This window comes from Manis javanica, chromosome 13 (assembly GCF_040802235.1).
Source record: "Manis javanica isolate MJ-LG chromosome 13, MJ_LKY, whole genome shotgun sequence".
In the NCBI taxonomy this organism is placed as follows: Eukaryota; Metazoa; Chordata; class Mammalia; order Pholidota; family Manidae; genus Manis; species Manis javanica.
Genome location: NC_133168.1, coordinates 87,332,745 through 87,338,072, shown reverse-complemented (window position 1 = coordinate 87,338,072; position 5,328 = coordinate 87,332,745).

Here is a 5,328-nt window from a genome sequence, read left to right as displayed (position 1 = left end):
AGATGCTGGAAATTTGAAAGTAAAGGATGGGAAAAAACCTGGCAAATATAATGAAAAAAAATTAAAGCTTATATACAAATATTATTAAAGTTATATTTTTGGTATACTCTATAAATAAGGAATATCAAATCAGAGCTTTTAATTCACCAAGAAGATGTAACAGTTCCAAACTGGTGTGCACCTAATAATACAGCATCATATAAAGAAAGTTAAGACTCACTGGAAGGAATCATAAGTTTATCTTTTTAAAAACCTATTAATAGGTTTTCTAACACTGATGCATGCTGACATTCCTAGAAATAATTCCACTTTGATTTTATTTTAATAAGCCTTTTTTCACGGGGGAGGGGGAGGTTCTAGGCTTTTTGCCCTAAATACTTGGTGAATCTTGTCCTTCCGATTTCTGCTATTGCTGTGTTTCTTGACATTCTCACTCAGCAGTCCCCCTGTCAGAACACCCACCTGCTAGAACGTGTGGTGAGCCAGGGGAAGATCCAAGGCAAATCACAGACCAGCGCTAAGGGCTTCCACTAGGGAATGACAGGCTACTTCTGCCCTCCTCTGAGGGACCAAAGCAAGTCACATGACCGCCTAAAATTCGGGAGCTGAGAGGTACCATCTGGAAAGAGGAGAATCAAATAGGATGAAAATCAACAAATAAATACTGATGGATCACCCCCAGAGAGTTTTGTCCTGGCTAGGGTTAGCAAACTCACTGTCAGGAGCCAGATAGAACATTTTTTGGTGGTGTGGGCCATACAGTCTGCTCAGGCCACTCAAGTTTCCTGTTGTAGCTGAACAAATGGACATGGCTACATTCCAATAAAACTTTATTTACATAAAGAGGCCATGGGCCCAGTTTGGCCTTTGGGCTGTGGTTTGACAACTCCTCGTCTCGGGCATTACTCTGACTTTCCCACCAGCATGCTGAGATAGTTTGAGGCCTGGAGTCTCCCCTGGTGCCTCCTCACCCGCACTCCTGCCCCTTCCCCTCTGTCCCTCTTTCCCCTCTGTCTTCCTCCCCCAGTCCCTCCTGACAGCTGTCTGACCCAGCCTCTGCCAGAGCATGCACTAAAAATACCTCCTGCAGCAGCGGAAGCACCTGGGGGCCCTGAAGCGCCGGGCAGGAGCTGGACATGCAACCTTGGCTGGGGCACCCACTCTCTGCGCCGCCTGTTCATGCCTGATACCCGGAGCCTGAGCCACAACCCCCCTCCGGTACAGGTGTTGCTTCAACATCCAGATCGCACCTCCAAGCCTTTAACCTGCGGCGTCTTCTCCCTGAAATGCCACTGTCAGTCATTCACCAAGCAGTACATTCTGTGTACTGCCCTCCAGGGCAAACAGTGTCAAGTGGGGGAGCAGACCCGGAGGAGGAGACAACGGTCCATGAAGGCCCTCCACGCGCCTGCGGATGAGGGAAAGCCTCAGGATGCAAAGGATTAAGCCAGCTTGGAAGAGGGAGAGAGTAGGCAGGGTTTGCTCTTCTAGAGGAACTGAGAGGAGACTGGTAATATTGTAGCTCCCAGAACAAAGGGAGGTTGCAGACAGGGGGGCCCTACAGCTGCCTGGACACCCTGGGACTCCTCTTTCAAGGAACTGGGGCCTTGGGGTAGGGGAGGCCAGGAGCAACCCAGGTTTGGCATGTGGAGTTGGGAGAGGTTCAGGACAGGGGGCAGGTGGGGTGGGGGCACTTTTCTGGGAAGATGTGAGCCCGTAGGAGACCGTGATGGGGGAGGCAGGATGGTTTCTTCCAAGAAGAGCAGCACAAAAACCTTTCATCTTCCAAGCCCCACCTGTTAGGGTGCCATCCCCAGGAAGTCCTCCCGGCTCTTTCTCTGTACCCCCAACCCACCCAGCCCTGTCCTCTGACTCTTCCTGACTCACTGCTTTTAAAATGCCGCCTGGTCCACCAGCAAGTCATCCTCTTGTATTTCTTGGTCTGTAGCCTGGGCTGTTACCAGGACAGGACACGGTCCCCACCTGCCTGCACCCAGTATGTGTCTGCCCACCGGGCACACGGCAGGTACTCAGGAAATGTTGGTTTGTGTCTCAGCGAGGCAGCACAGCTGGGTAACCTTGAGAATGTTACTTAATCTATCTGCCTCCACCACCCAATCTTGGAAATGAGAAAATTGGCCTTAACCTCCAGGAGGCCTGGGGCTGTACTTGCAGCCACTGGACCCCCAAATCTCCTTCCCCAATCCAAGACGGTCTGCTCTGCATCCTGTCCTCCCAGCCCCACAGCATCTTTGGGATCCAACGTCAGGGCCAGAGGGAGCTTTGACACCAGCACACCTGGGTCAAGTCCTGCCTCTAACATGTCTTTGCTGTATAACTTCAGAAAGTAGCCTCTCAGCCTCGAGGCTTCGTGCCCTCACCTGTAAAACAAGATTATCCCCCTTACCCACCCGGACTCTGGCCCAGGCTTCGGGGAGGCGTGAATAGGCAATACATCTGCAGCTCAGACCTCACCTGGCTGGTATGGGTGGTACCAGGGCCCCCACAGAGCTCCCAGCCTGTGGCGGGAGGGGATTGAACTACCAGGTGGAGTGTGGTGGTCTCAGCTCTGGAGAGGAAGGCGACCCAAGCCTCCCCTCCCCACCACCCCTCCACTCCCAGTGGATATGTTTGCATCCTGAAGCTGCCATACCTTGCCCTGGAATGGAACAGTTCTTTAGCAAGTGGAAGATAGAAACTGTTTCTCACTGTTGGAGCTGGGAGGTTCCAGACGGGCAAGGGAAGGAGGCTAGAATGATCCACTAGGTAATGGATTGGATGTGGAGACACCTGCAGGAACTCATATATGACTTAATACAGATACAGACAGTTAAAAAGGGAAATATTTACAGATCTGTGTATATACACTATTGGTATACCCACATTTATGTCCTTTCTCTGGCAGCTGAGAGCCTAGTAGCAACAATGACACCCCATTTGCAACCAGCACCCCTCCTGCCCAGATCCTGGTTCCTGATAGTATAATTGTCCCACCTTATCTGCAGAGGATACAGCCCCAGACCCCCAGTGCATGCCTGAAACCGGGGTAGTACCAAACCCTGTATATACTGTCTTCACCTATATGTACATCACTATGGTAAGGTTTAGTTTATAAGTAGGCACAGTAAGAAATTAACAATAACTAATAATAAAAGAACAGTTCTAACAATGCACTGTAATGGAAGTTATGTAAATGTGGATTCTCTCTAAATACTGTACTGCACCCACCCTTCTTGTGATCTTGTGAAATGATAAAATGTGAGGAGATGTAGTGAGGTGGATGACATAGGCATTGAGACCTAGCATGAGGCTGCTATTGACCTTCTGACCTTGTCAGAAGGAGGATCATCTGCTTCTAGACCAGCTGACTGCAGGTAACTGAAATCCTAGAAAGCGAAACCATGAGTAAGGCGGTAGCTACTGCATTCTCCAAAGAAAGGCACTTGGAAAAAAGGCGGATTCTAGGACTGGGGCGGGAAATATACGAGATGAGCTTGCAGCATTTTGTAGTGGCAGAGTAAGCAAGTGTTAAAAGAAAAAAACAAGAGGTGATAGAGGCGTGTCAAAGGGACGTGAGAGTCAACTGACTGAGCTTCCAGCAGCCAAAGCTGGAAACAATTTGAGTAAGAAAATCAACAAAGTAGTATTAGGTTATAAGCCAACGTGTAAAATAAATACGCATGGGTCCACACTGACATGAATGATTGAATAGATAAATAAATGAGGGAGAAAAGACAAATCTCTTTGTCAGAAGAATCCCCAATAATTTGTACAGATGCTCTGCTCTGGGGGAGAGGGAGCAGACTCCCCACCCCTCAGGTGTGGGCTGTGCATGCTGACTTCCTGCCAAAGGGCACAGCAAGAAATGGGGGAAGAGGGAGACTTTACAGTGCGACAACGGACAGCCGTTACCTCAGCCATATTCTACATCACAGCGAAAAGTCACACTGATGGCATGTGCCCTGGACGCAGTGTGATGAGGACGCTTTACCTCTGTGGCCTCTCCCCAATCCCCCCAGCCCAGTCCAACCATGAGAAAAACACCAAATCCCACCTGCAGGTCGTCCTACAAACCCCTGACCAGTCCGCTTCAAAACCGCAAGGTCATCCAAATCAAGAAAATCCAAGAAACCGTCTCAGCCCAGAGACGCCAAAGGAGACTGTCAACAAATGTCACATGAAATGCAGGGATGGAAAAAGGGTATTAGGGGAAACTGAGGAAATCTGCATCAACTATGGGCCTTGGTTAATGGTAATTATCTCAACACTGGTTCACTAATTATGACAAATGTACCATGTTAATGTAAGATGTTAATGACAGGGAAACTGGGTGTAGGATACACAGGAACTCTACAGTAATTTTGTAAATTGAAAACTGCTCTAAAATAAGTGTGTGTGTGTGTGTGTGTGTATATATATATATATATACATATATACATATATATATATATATATATAAGCTGTAATTGCCATGGGGAATGGGGACTGGACAGTCAGTGGAAGGAACGAGACCCAAGTAGGCGGCTGAGGAGCATATGGGCTGGGGATGACAAAGCCTGGACCAGGCCACTGAGGGGGCACAGGAAGATGGGCAAATAGGGGTGATTCAGGACCAGCAGGACCAATATGGATGATGAAGGGAAGAAGATTCTCAGGGACTCCCATACTTCTGGTCCACACCCCTGAGCTGCCCTTACTGAGTCAGGGAGGCTGGGGCAAGGAGACCTGCCGAGTGTCCCAGTGGGAGGCTGAATGGGGGACTGGAAAGTATTGTGTCAGACTCATCTTATGAGGGCCCAAGTGAGGCAGACGGGAACCTTTTCTATTTCTGACATGACATCATCTTGCAGATGGCTCTTCCCAGCTCTGGGGCCAGACCCTAGGCAGCTGATATGCTGTGCGGCCTCCAGGCAAGTCCTTGCCTTCTCTGGGCCTCAGTTTCCTCATCTGTAAAATGAGTATCAATACTGTCCTGCTCACAAGTGCCTGGGCGCTTAATAAACTGGTCACCCTTTCCCGCTCGCACGGCATCTCAGGAGAGGCAGCTGTGGCTTCAATTTATGCAAATGAACTGCGGGCCATGGAGGCGGGGGTGGTGGGGCTGGGGAGGAGAGGAGCCAGCCGCGTCTCCAGTTCAGCCAATCAGAGAGCGGGGCTGGCAGAGGGCGCCTAATTGGCTCAATGGCGGGCCGCGCGGACTTAGATCCCGCCTCTGCCTCCGGGACCCGTCGCTGGGGGCGGGGACTCTCTAGGACACGCCCCTGGGCGGGGCCACCCCGGCGGCGGCGCCGCAGCCGCGGAGAGAGGGAGGGAGGGAGAGCAGGGGCG